This window comes from Crocodylus siamensis, chromosome 6 (assembly GCF_052110815.1).
Source record: "Crocodylus siamensis isolate JL-2025a chromosome 6, ASM5211081v1, whole genome shotgun sequence".
NCBI classification, from domain to species: domain Eukaryota; kingdom Metazoa; phylum Chordata; order Crocodylia; family Crocodylidae; genus Crocodylus; species Crocodylus siamensis.
The window spans coordinates 72,301,732-72,319,765 of NC_143400.1; the positions used below are offsets into that span (position 1 = coordinate 72,301,732).

At 42.5% G+C, this 18,034-nt stretch overlaps 1 long non-coding RNA gene across 1 annotated transcript in view; it reads left to right on the forward strand.

The window, feature by feature from the left end:
* Positions 1-6,723: 6,723 nt before the first annotated feature.
* LOC149862997 (uncharacterized) overlaps positions 6,724-18,034 on the forward strand; it is a 63,421-nt gene continuing 52,110 nt past the window's right edge. Inside the window, exon 1 of the long non-coding RNA XR_016443093.1 lies at positions 6,724-6,764. This is a non-coding gene — a long non-coding RNA (uncharacterized LOC149862997). The remainder of the gene's footprint in view (positions 6,765-18,034) is intronic.

The following is an 18,034-nucleotide window of genomic DNA, read 5'->3' on the forward strand; positions in this document are numbered from 1 at the left end:
CCTGTAGATTCAGCAGAGGCCTCAGGCTAGGCTGTGCTGTGGTCCAGTTTAGGGTTTACAGTCCAAGTGGTTGTTGGGTATGGCCTTAAGGATGACTTTAAAGTTGACCATTATTGTGAACATTACATAACCTAGAGAAAAAACAGAAAAATGGGAAAATAAAATAGAAATACAACTGAGATATAAAGGTTAGTCATGAGTAAATGTTTTTATGTACTTATGTTAAGTACAGTAACTTTAAGGTTGCTTAAGGCTAACTCTAAAAAATGTGGTTCTGTATTGCTTTTATTTCCTGACTGTTATTTTCCTAACAGATAAGCATGTTGCTCAACTCAAACTGATCTCAACTAACAGCAACAAAAATTCAGTTCAGTAACTACAAATGTCAAAGTTTGCAACATACTTTTTTTTCCACTATTCATTCTGCATCAGAAGATACCACCCATGGCTGTAAAGAGTAACGAACCATCTTAACACTTTATCTTCCAATTTTGAGGAAATATTTGAGTTGAAATATCGTTTCACCATACAAGAAAAGCTAGTGCTATCAGTTTAGGAGATATCTAAGTTAGAGAAATCTAACTTCACTCCTGTAAATTATGTATTTTGATATACCTCCTCTGGCATTCCACAGTCATGGGAAAGAGCTCTTTCTGTCTCTTTCTATCTCAGAATTGGGTTATTTAGAGAGGGCCACAAGTGTGGAGGTCCTCCCCTATACCTTGGAGTTATGATCTTAAAGATAACTTAATGAGATTTTAAAATATTTTTCAGAAGTCCTTCCCTTTGCTTATACCGTAATTTAATAATAGCATTTAAATATTCTTATTTATTATATTTTGTCATATATGATGCAGGGCTTGCCTCTACCCCTTGAATCAGCTAAGAGCCCCTTTCTTTATCCCTTCCATAGCAAGTATCAGCTGGCAGCAGTGCTTTTTGACTACTGCCTGGTGATAAAAAAAAGTGTTGTTGGAAAATGCTCATTCATTGAGCCTGAAATGTTGTGTTAATGAAATGGAAATGAACCCCTACATAACCTGTGTACAACTCAGTTTTGGGGATTCTTAGACTCAAGTCCAGTCCAAGGTTCTGAGTTGTGGAGCAAGCCTGGTCCTGGGATAGCCTGCATGGTGGGTCTATCTCAGACCCTGGACCCTGGAGTCTTCAGTGCTGGAACTTCCAAGCTCTCCATGGGAAAATAAGATCCTGAGAAGGCCTGAGAGCTGCTGCAAGGTTTGGTTACATTATCCACAGCAGAGAGCCGGAAAACCGAGAGGGCTTTGGTTAGTCAGGTCTGCCTGGAATTCCTGTCAAAACTTCTGGTTAATCCATGTAAAGGGCAATCTGTGCTGAAGAGTTGATACTCAGAGCCTGAAAGTTCTGGGACAGAGTCCTGGGGTCTGGCACAAATTGACAGTCCATGCTATGGACAGCTGGTGGGGCCAGGAAGCTATTTTACTTCAGAGACATTAAACCTAGGTGACATTTTGTTTGTGAAGTTTACTGCAACCAAATGTTATCAAAATGTTAAAATTTGTGAAAAAAAATTGATTTGTATTGTTTTGGTCTGATTCAGAGCAAAACCAAATTGATGGGGAAAATCCTCTGAATTAAAAATTCTGCTTTTCAGCCATCTCTATTTCCATCACTTCTGGAATGGTTTTTTTCTTTGTTTGTTTCTATGTTTCCTTCCAGACTTAAGGTTAATCCCTTCTTCTAGGGCTGGAGTGAAGTGAAAGAAAGTTATATTGGTTGCATGATTGACTGGGGCTTGGTACCTGGTCAAGTGTGGGTACACAGATTGGCACGTCCAGACAAGCGGGAACATGTGTTTTGTGGCAATCCAAAGGATTCTGAAGCCCCACAAAACGCACACAGTGCACGTGAAAAGGTTCTCTGTGCTGCATGTGGAACACAGTGAAATTAGATACTAGGAAATCCTGGTATCTAAAATAATGCTTAAAAAAAGTGAGACAAGTGTACATGGCTACAACGTGCGCTGCCCCAAATCGGAGCCTGGCTAGCCAGAGCCATGATCCAGTTTCTGGCCGTGCTCTGCACACCCAGATCACCTCCATTGCAGCCCCAGGACCCCAGGTAAGGCTGCTGGTGCCAGTGTAAGTGCTGGACCCAGCTTCTCCTATCCCACCTGGGGCAATTTGCCAGGCTGCAGAGAGCATGTGTGATGTCATTCCCCATGGACAAGTAGCAGCGGCACACATACGTGCTGCTGCTATTTGTCCCTGGAGAAATGCACATGTATGTTCATTGGGACATGCCCATTCTGGGTTTTTTGGTGGGTAGGGTGGGGAGTGTAGAGAACTAGCTGCTTAGAAATTGGTTTTGAACTTTCAATTATTGTTAATTTCTTATTTGTATGCTTGCATCTGCCCTGGTTAGAATGTAGCTCTAATGGATGGCAAAAGTGTTCTTTATTTTGTATTTATACAACACCTCAAATAGAGCCCAACTTTTAATGAAGTCTATAAGAACCATTGTAAACAAATGTTTTATTACATTCATTTCGGCTAATGAACACTGACTGATCCCTCATGCACAGTGCTGCAGTGGCAATGTAAGACCAAAGTGCAACCACACTGAAAGAAGAAGTGTCAGGAGACTTGATTGGTCAGTTATGGCAGGCGGAATGACAAAAGTCAGTAGGGATTTAGAGAGAGCCCATGGTGTAACAAACAAACAAAACCCCATTCAAATAAAGGCAGAATAGAGATGCACCTTACAAACTAACTGAATCAGAGCTGCATAAGCTTTTGTGAGCATCTAATGAAGTGAAGTCTTGCTCACAAAAGCTTGTGCATTTCTGATTCAGTTAGTCTATAAGGTATAGCTATATCCTGCCCTCTGTCTGACTTCAGACTTACACAGGTAAATGCCTCTGTGCCCACTCTAATGAGCACTGAGTATTGTAACTTTGTAGGTTTTCTGAGTTTTCCAAACAAAATGGAAGTGCCTCATTGTGTAGCCCACCTGAAAATACATTGTATTGTTTTGGTCTGATTCAAAGCAAAACCAAATTGATGGGGAAAATCCTCTGAATTAAAAATTCTGCTTTTCAGCCATCTCTATTTCCATCACTTGTGAAATTACTGCATATTAATTTCTAGTTTTCTCAATCTCCCACTTAATCATACCATTATAATTATATGAATGTAGCAACCATTTATTTGTAGCTAGATTAATTGCTTCTACAGCATCTGAGTTTGTAGCCTGGAATGTGCCTTGCTTGCACCTACACTGTTTCTGTGATTAGCCAATAGTTAGGTATAGGTTTACGTTCATGGATTCATATTTCTAGTTATGATTTCTACAGCAATTTTCTCACATAAAAATCCAATCCTAAAGTGGGAACTACTGTTTACCAGGTCTGGAAAGACTTCAGGTGCTTCAGTAGTCTTTGGGTCAGGCCATATCTTATCTATTTTAGTTCTTGTAATTGCTGCCATCCTGGTAACATTTGTGTTACCTTAGGGAATATATAAAAGGAACACAGGGTAGCCCCTGTAATTTTCTTTCTCCTCTCTCCTTTCTGTCAGGCATTTGTTTACTCCATGTACTTCAGTGAGGTTTGTAGAAATGGCAGATCTAATCAGTGAATTTTTCATTTTCTGAAAGCAATAATTTTTAGACGCCCTTCTGGAAATAGTCAAGGGTTTGTTGCCAAAGAAACTGCCTGCTGTACATACAAGTCTAAGTTTTTTAGTTTGACAGTCACTTTGGGTGCAGACAGAAATTGCAATTTCCACCAGGTCCAGCCACAGAAAGTGATCTACAACTGTGGCCAAACACAAGTGCAGTGCTACAGACCACTTAAAAATGAATGATTGGGCAAAAATCTGAACCCTCATTACATGAAACAGAGCATCTTCTGTAACTTCTGTCAGTGCTGCCTGACAGCTGTCATTGTTTTCAGAATGGGAGGGGGGAAAGGAAGAAGAAGGAGTTTAATCCGGGGCTTTTTCAGCCCCCACTGGAGGATGGGGTAGGTGTATTGGAGCACCCTTGAGGTGGGGGGAGGGGGCTCCAATACACCCCCCCCACCCTTGAGCACTAGCACAAATGAGTGAACTGCTCACAGGCAACAAAACTGAAAATACTTTTCATGAAAGAGTTAAACTTGCAATACAGGAATGAATCTAACACTCACAAACTGCACAGATTACACTTGCATTCGCCTACCAGTTTGCACCTGGAGTGCACAGCTCAAGGCAACATACAGAAATCATTGTGCCTGATGCCTGCCCAGCCAGTCTCAGTCTGAATTTACTCTTGACAGAAATCTTAAAATTAGGGAAATTTTCTTGTTCCAATCTCTCTTTCTCTCAAGTTTAAGGTGGGGAGAGGAATGTAACATTCCAAAGATGACACTACAACTATTGCTGTGGGGGGACCCCCAACATTTTAAGACTGACTTTTTTCTGGGTGAGTTAGGCAATTAAGGCTGAGGTGCCTCATTCCCACACTCTCTCCTACATGTGCCAATCTGCACAGCCTAGAAACTAACTAACTGCTACCAACTTCAGAGCTGCCATTAGCCATCTGTGGATTGTCCAGGACTGCATCCCAGATGTTGCTCCCTGCATGGTGGTCACTTTATCCCCCAAAGTGATATGGTCACACTTTTCAGAATTAAAGGCGCAAACAAAAAAACAGCTTCTGGAAACACCATGAGTTACAATGATCCCCCAGACCCAACAGCTTGATTCCCCAATTTGCTACTGGGGAATCAAGCTGCTGTTTAGAGCAGCTATGCGCCTGCACCCACTTTCCCATAGCAATGCCAGTAGCCCATCCCCCTCCCACTCCAGGTGCTGCTTTTAGAATGGGAGGGGGGAAAGGGAGCAGAGGGAGCTCATTCTGGGGGTTGCCCAGCTGACACTGGAGGATGGAGTGAGTGGACTGGGGGCTCCAACCCACGTGCCCCACCCTCTAGCACCAGCTGAATAAACACCAGACTGAGCTTCTTCCACTCCCTTTGGCCCTTCCCATTCTGAAGACAATGCTGGTAGCATTGTAGTTATTGAAAGCACTCCATTTTGGAGCATCTTCATTTGAACTCTCATTCATTAAGGGTTCAAATTGTCATGGGATTGGGCCCTTCTAAAGTGCTCTGCAGCCATGCATTTGTGTTTGGTCACAGGTGTAGAGCACTTTCAGTGGCCAGCTTGGGCAAAAATTGTCACTTCTGTCTGCGCCTTCTGTTTCAGACTATATTCATCTCCATGGGCGCGCCTTCTCATCATGGTGAGGTAAACAAGCTATTTTGCACCTCTGAAAACTGTTTAAAGGTTAAATTTTTTAAGTGCTGTAAAATCCATGTTTGTAATTTGGTGTGGACTGCAGGATAGGGCTAGTGATCCAAATTTGGGATCATCTGAGCCAGATAGTTTTTCCCCTCAAATACTTCCAACTTTTCCTAAGGCTGACAGATTTACTTACCTGGGAAACTGATCTGTAACCCTGTTCTAAACCCAAAGGCCAGGTCTGGATTGCGAGCTTACCAGCCTAACAGTACCATTCTCCACATCTCTATATGTTCCTGGACAAGAAGCAGTGCAACTACATCTGTGCAATACTGATTTCAGAATAATTGATTATACCTTTTTTAACGAGTTGGGCTGAACAAGGCAGGAAACTAAGACAGGGCAGGTTGCATGCAGGTTGGTTTGGTGTACTGCTAAGGCTTTTCAATCAAAGAAGGGAGCACCCCTTTTGGGTTCTATCTGGATATTCACATACAGAAAAACAGAAGAGGGTACCAGACAGCCAAAAGCAACTTCTTATATACTAAGGGCTTAATGAGACAGGAAGCAAATGGTCAGCTGAAAATGGTAGCAGGGGAGCTATATAATGTCAGGGTACAGGAGGAGAGAGATGCACTAGATTGCGCTTACGTGCTTAATTATTGTAACCACTTTATAATAAAACTCCCAGGTTTGGGGGATGTAGACTATGCATATGACTCACTGGCACTTCTGTCTGACACACTCCTACCATTTCTGTATAGAACCGTACTACCTGTTCCACTCTGCCCAGCATTCTTTACCTTTACCCAGCCTCAGGCTTGTCTCAACTACAAAGCCACATACTAATAATAACTGTCTGAATCACCACTACTTCCCATAAAAGCATTGACAAAAATCTTCATTAAGGTACAATTAAGGTTGTCATGGGCACCTTGTGCCCTTCAGAATGCCAGGTTCAGTTAAACTTGAACTTTTGGAAATCAGAAAACAAGTTGAGGTATCCCTCCTCACATTTTCAACCCCTTTAAACCCTAACATGCCATTTTCACCCCCCTTTTAAGCCCCAACATACACCTAAGATCCATGCTTTCTGCCTTAGAACTGTACTGAACAGGAGCTACCTATATCTGCCCTACAGTCAAACCCAAACCTCTTCAGCATCATGTGCATGATACCATTTAACACTGTACTTCCACATACTCAGCATTAAAACCTCTTTTCCCATATGACTGCTGACAATATGGCAAAAGGACCCTTATGCCTGTCCTTGACATAGCTCCCACAATGCAGTACTGAAATGAAGATATAGTGGATCTTTCAAGGGACACATGTACCTCTTTAATCACACATTAGGGTCAGTCAGGCAGAGAGGTTTCATCTCCACTTCCAGAATGGCACAGCATTCCCAGATTGCCTCACAGCACAATTATAGCTTTGTCAACATGCTCCAGCAAATGCTTCTGCCACTGAATACAGCTACACTTAAAAATGAAAGTGGTGAGTACTCGCAATTAATTCCCATTAGCTATTGTGAGTTTTTGGATGAGGGAAATAAGGGGAAAAGGAATTATGGTTGTATGAAATGAGAGGAAAGGAGTTAAGGTTGTTCACTGACAGACCTTCTCTACTTAAGGCCTGCTGCATTGGGATAATTAATTTCTTGCTTTACAGAGTTTGACTTTAGCTGAATCCATAATTTTAGGAAGGTCTTCATTCTGAAGTAATGAATTGCATACAGTGACATGATTGAGTAATTTGGGCCAGGTTCTTGGGGGACCGAAAGATGAGGACCAAAATCTTGAATTCGGTTTATTACTCAATGGGAAACTTGTGGGGAGAGAGCTCTGCACTGGAGTACCACATTGCAGCTTATATGGCTGGGCTCTGAATAAAGGTGAGATTTTTTTTTAACTTTGACAAATTCAGTTCCTAGCACGATGCATTAGAGTGACTTAGCCTTGAGGCCGTGAGTACATGGAATATTGTTTTCATGTTCATATTCTCCAGGTTGCAACATATTCTCCTGGAATATCTGTTAATATCTTATTATCTCTTTTAAGTTTGCAGACAAGTCTGACTGACTACTTTAAAAGCACTGTTTCTCTTGATTCTCACTTGCCACCTTCTTCTTCTTGCCTCTTCCTTATTTTCCCTCTCAGCATGCAGCTAGGGGTTTTGTTATTTGACAGTCATCCCCTCCCTTACCAACTGGGAAGTGTGCATGTCTTTTGGCTGACGGTGGCTTCAGCAATAAACACAATGCATCTCTTCCACATGGGACAGAGACAGATCAAAAAGAACTGTCAGCCATTTCATGAAGTGAAGGACTTGCAGCAACACGCTGAAGTTCATAAAGTCACAACAGATCAAAGTGAACCAGCAGATTCTGTACTTCCTTGGTATCAAAAGAATGTCCCTCTGGTATTTATTGGCCCAGAGTACTTGAGCTCTTATGCACTTGAGTGGAAGTGCATGGGAACTTGTTGTTATGTTTTACTGAGATGTTTTATTATTTAGTACTGTTCTTTTCTGACTTGCATTGGTTTTGCATTATATCAGAACTTTCAGATTCAGTGAGATTCAATGAGTCCCAAATTTTGTACAAGCGCCAAGAGGAAGCTAGTACTTAAGCTCAATTATCTGTATGTCTGCATTACATCCTTATCTAAGAAATAAAATTGGCATGATTACCTCATCATAAAACTGGATTGTAAACTTTCTGAGGCAGGACATGTCATATTACTTCTTTACACTGTTGGAAGCATGGTAGGTTCGGTTGAAATTCCTCATTTTCTTAGGCTATGGTAATACAAGCACTGTAACAGTCTTACAGTTAGATTCTATTCACCTACAAGGCATTTAAATTGAACTTCTACATTTAAGGGTATAAATATTATTTAAATACCTTAACGTCTAATAGTGAACATATTATATATCCCGTTCAAGTCCCTGAAAAAACATTAACATATAACATGGTTGGTTCCTCGTCTTCCTCCTTGTTTCTTTTTATAACTTAGCCTCCAGGTTAAGATGAAGGAGTGCTGCTAAAGTGCTATTTTTTCAAGGATTCCTCGCTCTCCTGTCTGAAGACAGGACTTTATTGTTTGTATCTTTTCTAGTAATTAGAATGAAAATAAGAAATAGTTAAAGAATATAAATGTCCAGTTGACATCACCTCAGATCTGGTACATTTAATAGGTTTCCCTCCCCTTAAGAGTTTTAGATAATGTAAACATTGCAGCGCCCAGAAGGCCTGCCCATGGCAAGAAAAGAGGCAGAATGTTGTTATTTGATTTATTTATATTGCAGAAGTATTTAGGAGCTCCACAAATGGAAGATGATGTGCTTGGTGCTTTACAGATGCATAACAACAGGAACAAAAATGACCCATTTCCCAAAAAGAACGTATTCAAGTCATTAATAGATATCTTCAAGAAGAGCCAGTTGTGTGATGTTAAGGCTACATGGTAAATGAGCTTTGCTGGTCTGAGGATACAAAATTGGGATATAGTTCTGGCTTTCTTTTTTTTTTTTTAATGCTGGAAGCTTTTCTTTCTCTTGGTAAAGATTGTTGCATTTTCTGACGCTCACTTTGAGTGATGATATTGTGACAACAGGCAAAGGTTTTTTGCCTTTAATTGCTGGGTATACTTAAAAGTTTTTATTGCCTTGTCTCCACATATGGAGTAGAAAATGGTTGTCTAGATCATCACCTAAATAAACAATGGTTGCAGTAGGGAGCAGTGGACAAGTGTGAAGGAAATGAGGGTGACTGAATATAATGATGTTCAAGTCAAAACAGCTGGAGTTTCTGTTGCCCTTTTAGAATATCTTTGTTTTTGCTTTACCCACACATCAATCTGTCAAATTAAGGCCAAATTCTGTCATTTGGAGCTGTGATTTCATAGGGATCGTGTCCAGTTTTCTCATTTAAAATAAATTTTAAGCTTGTAAAGCATCATGAAAATTGATGACATGAACATAATTAAAACAATGTGATACAACATAGAATATTTATGGGTTCTTGACAAAAATATCACCAAAGCATGGAAACATATACAGAGGAAAGGGGGAAAATGATTCAGGCAAGCACAGATCTTTTAGCCTGACCTTGACAGCTTGCAAGGATTTAGAAACATATCTAAAGGAAAGAATAACTAGTGGAAATGGGAATAAATGGGATATTGAGAAATGGAATAAAATCAACAGGAGGTTAACCATAAATAGATTGGGACACATAAACTTGATATATGTATTAAATAAGATCATTGTGTATTTAGACAAAGTTAACACAATAAATCTAATCTATCTGGGTTTCAGTAAAAACATTATATGGAAAACTACTAATTAAAATGGAGAAGATAGAAATTAGGACAAGAAATTGTAAAATACTTAAGGAAGATGGAGAAGAGATGACTTCATGTTGTGTTAAAAGCAGAAGTTGTAGTGGGATGAGGTTATTAGTGTAGTTTCTCAAGAGCCAATCTTGTGATTAATCTCATTTAGTATTTTTATTGATGACCTGTACATTACCAGTAGATGCGTGCTATTAAGACTTGCCAACATCATAAAGTTGAGAAGCACTGGCCATGTAGAAGAGGCTAGAATGTCATATATGAAAAAACCAGGTGACCTTGAAAACTGAGTTAAGCAAAATTAGATTGAAGTGAACAGTACATCAGTTGGATGTAGCAGAGGAAGAGGAAATCTGTAGTGCAGCAGTTGATCATAGGACAAATAAGAGCCCCCAAGGCAATGTGTCCTTTTACAAGACAAAATAATTTCAGGCATCATTGTATCAGGACAGGAAAGGAAGAATAAATGCCATTGTACCAGGCAATACTAAGCTATCATCTTAAAATACTATGTACAGTTGTGCTCACCTGTGGTAAAGTAAGATGTATTCAGATGGAAAAAATGAAGTACTAGGTACTAGGGATGATCAGTGGAATGCAGAGATTATCTGAGAAGAGGAGACTAAATGAGCTTGGGTGGGTGAGTTTAAGAAAATTAAGGCTAAGGAAGGACAAGATTGCTCTCTGTGAATGCATCATGGAGTAATCGCCAGGGAGGGAAATAAGCTCTTGAAGCTAAAAAAGAATACAGGCACAAAAGCAAATGGGTTTCAATTGGTAATGAAAAATTTAGGTTGGAAATTAGAAGTATTGCTGGAACAACCTTCTAGTAGGAGTTGCAAGGGCAAGAAACCTAACTTGTTTTAAGATAGAGATTCATAAATTAATTTAAAGTGTTTTATGAAATGATTGTCTGTGATAATACGGAACTGGATTAATTGATTCAGGAAATCCCTTTCCCATTCAATGTTCTTTTTGCCACATTTCTTTAATGTAATAATTTGTTTGCTTGTTTATTTTAAATAAAGAAAAAATCCTGTATGTCTAGCTGTCTTAGATTAGACTAGATTTGCCATGCCTGTTACCATTTTATAATTTCAATGATCTTGCAGAGTTTGCAGCTGTGTAAATTGTAAATTCTTGGCACTTAATAACTCTGAAAAAAGATCAGAGGATCAAAGAAAAGTTGTGTTGGAAGGTCACATGGTTATCTAGCCCAGCCCTCTGACTCCATTATTGCATCCAAGTGTCTGTCCAACCTGCTCTTGAAAATTTCCAGGGATGGAGATTTCACAGCTTTTCTCCTAATTGGTAGCCTGTTCCAATGCTTGACCACCCTAATGGTCAGAAAGTTCCTCCTAATCTCCAAATTAAATTTCCTCTGTTGCAGCTTAAGGCCATTGCTCCTAGTTATATGCCCGCAGAGAAAAGCCCATCTGCATCCTCTCTAATCACCACAAGGAGTTGAGGACTGTTATCAAATCTCTGCTCAGTCTTCTCTTCTTCAGATTCTTTCAGCCTTTCCCCATAAATCATGTTTCTCAGGCCTTTAATAATTTCTGCTAGATTCTTTTCAATCTGTCCATGTCCTTTTTTGAAGTGTGGATCTTCAAACTGACATCTCTGTTTTCATGTCACTTATGTTACAGAAAGGGGTATAATTATTTAAGTAGCTAACCAAAAATACTCACAAAGTGTTTATAACTTCACAGTAAAGTTATTTTTTAAAATTAATGTAGTATGCATTAATTGTATAGCAATGGGTTTAACTTATTAAGTAAGGTTAAATAAAAGGTAAAAGAGACAGTTTGGGATTAAACAGGTTCCTTTGGATTAAAAGAGAATCCAATGAAAGTGGAGGCCAAGTAAAGAATCACTTTTTCATGCCAGCCATAACACAGGAGAACTCATTTTTAAGTTACTCTTAGGAATATCACTGCACTTGACTGCATGAAGCTATGAGTATTATAGATTTACATTTCCCTAGAAACCTGGTGCTCTGGTGAAGTGCCTGAAGATTGGAAGAAGGCCAATGTGGTGCCAATCTTCCAGAAAGGGAAGAAAGTTGATCCAGCAAACTACAGGCCCATCAGCCTGACCTCTATCCTGGGGAAGGTCTTGGAAAAGATTATCAAAGAGGCCATCCTTAACAGACTAGCTGATGGCAATATCCTGAGGGATACCCAGCATGGGTTTCTTGTGGGTAGGTCTTGCTTGACCACTCTCATTTCCTTTTATGACCAGGTGACCTATCACCTGGACAAGGGGGAAGAGATTCATGTCGTATATCTTGACTTCAAAAAAGCCTTCACTCTGGTATCCTTTGATCACCTCTTGGCAAAACTGGCTAACTGTAGTCTCAACCTCACCACGATCTACTGGCTGGGGAATTGGCTTCATGGTAGGACCCAGAGGGTGGTGGTTGACAGAAGCCAATTGTCTTGGTGTGTAGTCACCAGTGGGGTCCCTCAAGGCTCTGTCCTAGGGCCTATACTGTTCAACATCTTCATCAATGATGTGGACATTAGTGTCAGAAGCAGGCTGGCCAAGTTTGCCAATGACACCAAACTCTGGGGTAAAGCATCCACACCTGAGGATAGGAGGGTGATCCAGGCAGATCTTGACAGGCTCATGAAATGGGTGGATGAGAACCTGATGGTGGTCAACACCAAAAAATGCAAGGTTCTCCACCTTGGGAGGAAAAGCCTGCAGCATCTTTATAGGCTTGGCACTGCTATGCTGGTTAGCACTACAGAGGAAAGGGTCTAGGGGGTCATGATTGACCACAAGATGAACATGAGCCTTCAGTGTGATGCTGCAGCTACTAAAGCAAGCAAAACACTGGCTTGCATCCATAGATGCTTCTCAAGCAAATCCTGGGACATTGTTCTCCCATTGTACTCGGCCTTGGTGAGGCCACAGCTGGAGTACTGCATCCAGTTTTGAGCTCCATAATTCAAAAAGGACATGGAGAAGCTTGAGAGAGTCCAGGGGAGAGCCACGTGCATGATCAAAGGTCAGGAAACAGACCTTATGATGAGAAGCGGAGAGCCATAGGCCTTTTCAGCCTAGAAAAGCACAGGGTCAGGGGTGATCTGGTGGCCACCTATAAGTTTATCAGGGATGCTCATCAGGATCTGGGGGAATGTCTGTTCACCAGAGCACCCCAAGGGATGACAAGGTTGAATGGTTACAAACTCTACCACGACCAATTCAGGCTGGACATAAGGAAGAACTTCTTTACTGTTCGAGCCCCCAAGGTTTGGAATAGACTGCTGCCAGAGGCAGTTCAAGCACCCACTTTGAACACCTTCAAGACACCTTTGGATACTTATCTTGCTGGGATCCTATGATCCCTGCTGACTTCCTGCCCCTGGGGCAGGGGGCTGGACTTGATGATCCTCCAGGGTCCCTTCCAGCCCAAATGTCTATGAAGTCAAACCAATTATTCCACCATCCAGGTACGAAGTATGGGAGAAGTTAGATATATAAGAGAGGGAGTTCACCACAGTCAGCTTAGCAGGGGGCCACCTAAATTAGTCAACTGGAAATGATGCATAGAGGGGTAGGGTCTAAATCTAGCCCCTCAAAACTAATTTGGCATTTCTCTCCACAGGATTCATAAACCTTCTCTTGGAATTGGGTATGTTAGCCAGATCCAACCTTTCTCAGGGGAAGCACAGCCAAGAAAAGGACTGAACCTCTCTTCTCTTGTTCCAATAGTCTAATAGTGACAGCACTTACCTGAGATTGGGAGACCTTTGCCTGATTTGAACCCAGATTTCCCTACACACTAAACTATAGGGTATTCTGGGGAGCTGAGGCTTCAGATTATCATTGAAACTGGCTTATGCTTATAGAGTACTTAAATAAACTTTGGACCACAAAGAGTGAGAATTTTTCTACGTGGCGAAATACATGCCAAGAAGAGATACCTGAGCTTCCTCAATTAGCCAAAGCTTTATAACCATATTAACATAGTGCTCTGCCTGGACAGGGGTTTAGAGCTAGCTCAGAAATCTCTACAGGCACTGACATATGTGCAGCCTCCCCACTCTAACTGATGATACTTACAGAAAGCTCTATGAGTTAAAGCAAGCCCCTTGACCCAACAGATGTTTACTGTTGGGGCAGGGCAGGGTTGGGGAGAGGAGCAAGCTCCACTTTGGAGCTGATCCAGTGGAGGAGGTTCCTGCCTGCAGCCTCTCTCCCCTAACCCTGCCCTCCCCTCCCAGCTCTGATGCTGTCTGCAGGGAGGGAGCAGAATGGGGCCTGGGGCAGGGAAGATGCAGGCTGGGGTTTGCTCAGCCTGAGCTGGATGGGAAGGGGGCTGTGGGGGCACTAGGGGATGGCAGGGTTCCAATCCACCCACTTCTCCTACAGCTCAGGCTGGGCAAACCTCAGCCCTCAGATCTCTCCTCCTCCCCCAGTGGACAGCACTGTGGGGGAGGCTGGGTTGCATCAGCCCAGCACTGATTGCTTGTAGGAATTGGAGAAATGACCTAAGGTGCTCCACTTTTGAGCACTTTCATCTGGTCCCTCATTGGATGAGAGTTAATTTGCCATGGGATCAGCACTTTTAAAGCATTCTCCAGACATGCACTTGTGGCACAGCACAGCAGTAGACCACTTTCAGGGGGCTGATCATGCAACAAATGCCAGTTCCATCTGTACCCTAAATGACACTACACTGGACTTTGCAGACAGCCATGAGAATACCTCTGTAACCTGAAGGATCAGGTTCTTGCTACAATGAACTACCTTTTCCAGGGTACATCCTACACAAGTTTACACTTGCTTAAAGTACACCCCCTTGCTTGGATATCCTAATTAAAGGTACCCCAACTTTATGAATCTGTAGCAGGCTTCAGCATGGGATAAATGTCAGACAGTTCTATTCCATCAAGAATTAGGCAGGGCATATGGCAGAGATCATCAGCCTACGGCCCACAGAGCCATCAGATTTAGCCCGCAGAGCTGGGTGGCTTCACTGACATTCCAGCACAAGGAGAGGTTTCCCTATGCCTTAGCTTGGTAGCAGAGAGGCTGATTGGGAGATACAGCAGCAGGGAAAAGCACCAGTGTCAGCAACCAAGTTTTAGTGCCTGCTTGCCTCAGACCTGGTCTGGGTCACTTCGGCCTGCTGTTTGAAAAACTCACCAAGTGCTGACTTAAGGGACTTTATCAGTGAAATATGGGTATCTACAGAGTTAGATAGCTAGTGAATCTGGGTTCTGTGAATACCAGTCATGCCTGAATGTTGACTTAACACGCCTAACTCCCCAGTATGGGCTTAGCTCAAGACGTAAACAGACAATTAATGGGTATTTTCAGAAATTATTTACTAGTTTTGAATAATTAAAATTACCTGTATTGAGTTCTTCCAATTCTAGCCAGTCTCACAAACAAGAACAACTCTTTACAAATGTGCAGGTAGATAATACACCTTCCTAGGTATGTCTAGAACTAGTGGAAAGCAGCTAAGACCTGTCAGTGAGCCATCCATTCAGGACAAGTCAACTCCATTTCCTTAATGAGCTCATTAGGGAAACCTAGAATAAAAGGCCCATCTCAAATCAGATGTAGGGGAGAGATAGGGTGGGTGACATGTTTTAAGAAAGAACAGATAAGTGAGTTAACTGTAAACATATTCTGTTAATTGTAGCAAGCTGTTGGTGAAATGTTAAAAAGACGGGCAGAGCCAAATGCTTATGTGGATGACAAATGCAATCCTCACTTCTTCTGCTCATGTTATCAGTACAAAGCTACTCTGTAGGTGCTACTGAACTCTTCTTGTACTTCTCCCTCAGAAAACCCCATTAGTCCAATAGAAAAGAGCTCATGGGACTTACAACAGATCAGGCTGAAACACAGTTATTGTTTGTGTGTCTCCCCTGTCCTGTAATAAATGAAAGCTAACCTGCTATTGCTTAACAGTTGTTTCTTTCTGGTATAAAGCTAACCCAGATTTTCTTATTTAATGTAGAATAGGATTTGACACATGAAACAACTATGCTGGATCAGCTGACATATGCTCATAAGTGGTTATTTCCCCCCCTCTCTTCTCAGTTTCCTTTAAAGGAATATAACTTTTGTCCATGAATGCTGCATGCCCCTGGAGGCGAGGGGAAGGTGGGGGGAAGGGAGGAACAGCAAGCTCTGCCGGCAGGCGATGGTGGTCCTGTCAGCAGCAGGAGCATGGTGGTGAAAAGCAGTGAGCTCCTGCAGGCTGCTGCAGCACTGTCAATGGTGAGGGGGTGGGGATGGTGAGCATCAACAAGCAGTTGGCAGCAACTTGCAGATACCACCAGCAGTGGTGGCAGTGGCAACCAGTGGCAATTGGGGGCTGCCTGCAGACACTGTCAGTGGGGATGGTGGGGGGAAGGGGGCTGGTGGGCAGCAACCGCCCACAGATCAGATGTAGGGGAGAGATATGGTGGGTGCCGCCAGCAGTGTTGGTGCCCCTTTTTTTGAAGGGGGTGCACCACCACACTCAGGGAGTGCATGTGCACCCGCGTGCAACCCCTACACATCATCAATGCTTTTGTCTATTACCTCTATGGTTCTGCATGTTTGGAGATGTATCAAACATATCCTGATTGTTGTTGCTAAACTACATACTTGTATGTCAAGATTTCTGAGGATAGTTCAAGGGCTGAATTCTGAAAATATATATTAGAGAGAAAGAAAATGAAAGAAGAAAAACAGCTCTTAAATCCTGTTTGGTGTGTGTTCTCCCTTTCCCTCCTCCTTTTTGAGTTGAGTTGTCCCCAGGCTTTGAATTGTTTAAAAGGGGAGGAGGATAATATGGTGGTGATGCTTTACAGGAAAGCTACATTCTGGGAATTCAGAATGACTCTTATCTGGGAGATGATTTATTTCTGCAAGGTGCATGTTTTCCCACCAGGTATATCCTATGAGGAGTGTCAGCCTGTATCTGAAAACTTGTATGTGTATGTAGCCTCTTGTGTCTCTTCTATGTGAATAGTGTCCATTCAAGTACAGTTTATGCTGTTACAAAGTTTCTGCAAAGCCAATGGCAACAAAAAGTAGGTTTTGGTTAATGTTAACATTGTGTTTTTTGGTTAAGCAAACATGACCTCTGTAAGTAAAGGTGAGAACTCTTTAAAATCTTATCTCCCTTAATACTTCAAGTTAAAGGGGCCCTGGCATTTCCCACTTTGGAACCTATCCTGGCTGACAAGTTCTCATTCATCTTGGCATGCTAGCAGAAAGATTTTATGGGAGATTTTGTAGAACACCAAATAAATATCCCAGCAACAATTGCATTTGAATGGAATGGAGGAAATTGTGTCCCATTTCTATTTCCTGCCTTTCATCCTAAGGAGGATCATAGTGGCATGGTGTGGCAGTCCAGGGAATGATGTCAGAAGCAAGGTTAGATTGGTGGTATCATTTATTGGGCCAGCTATACACCTGGGAGAGATGCTAGACGGGTTTTGGGGCACAAAATGTATTTCCTCATGTTTGGGAACAAAGCAGCTGCAGCCTGAGCTATAAAACCAGACCAATCCAATTTCTAAGCCCCCAGGGGCCACACCAGCAGGGGCTGCATGCTATCTGGCCACACTGGGCAGGCTAAAGGACCACTAGGCTGTATGTTTCATGGATGCTTCCTCCCACTGCTCTATGTGCCTTTGTGGGCACCCTCCACTATGGGATTCCTCCACCCTCCACTGTAGTACTACATTAGCATGATTTCCCACCATCCCTGCTGCAGCATCCACCCTCATGGGCTCCACCCACTCACTTCAATGGACCTGCCCCGCCCTCACTGCTGCCTTGTGGGAGTGTGATTTTCCCCTCTTCCCCTTCTATGCAATTTGAATTAGTTCTCATCTTCCTGAGCTACACTGCTCCATTCTCTGTGGTGAGGGCAGGAAGCAGAAGTTGGAGGAATGAGGAGCTTGGATACATTGGCTGCTGCTGTAGCTGGAGAGTGGCAGCTGAATGACAGCCTAGTGGCTACAATTTAATAGGCCTGTATGAAGCGGCTAGTATTTGCTTTGGATTCAGATTCGGCCAATTCGGGGGACAGTGATTAGATTTAGCAATTCAAAACACTGTCTCAAATAAATTTGGCCAAATCTGAGATTCAGCTGCTGCCAAATCTCTGTATCTCTGAATCAGCCAGGCGCATCCCCACCAGCCCAGCAATGGCTGCCCCGCCTGCCCCAGCTCCTGGTGCTTCAAAAAAAAAAAGTCCCAGCTCATCATATGCTGCTGGGTAGAAGGGTGATCCCCGCCCCCCCCCACTCCCCCAGCCCCCCCCATGGCTGCCCCACCCCCCCTGCACCTCTTTCCCTTTAAGAAAAAACAAGAAAAATCACTTGACTCACTATTCCTGCTGGTGGGGGGAGTGATCCTCAGTGCCCCCCACTGCCCTGTGCC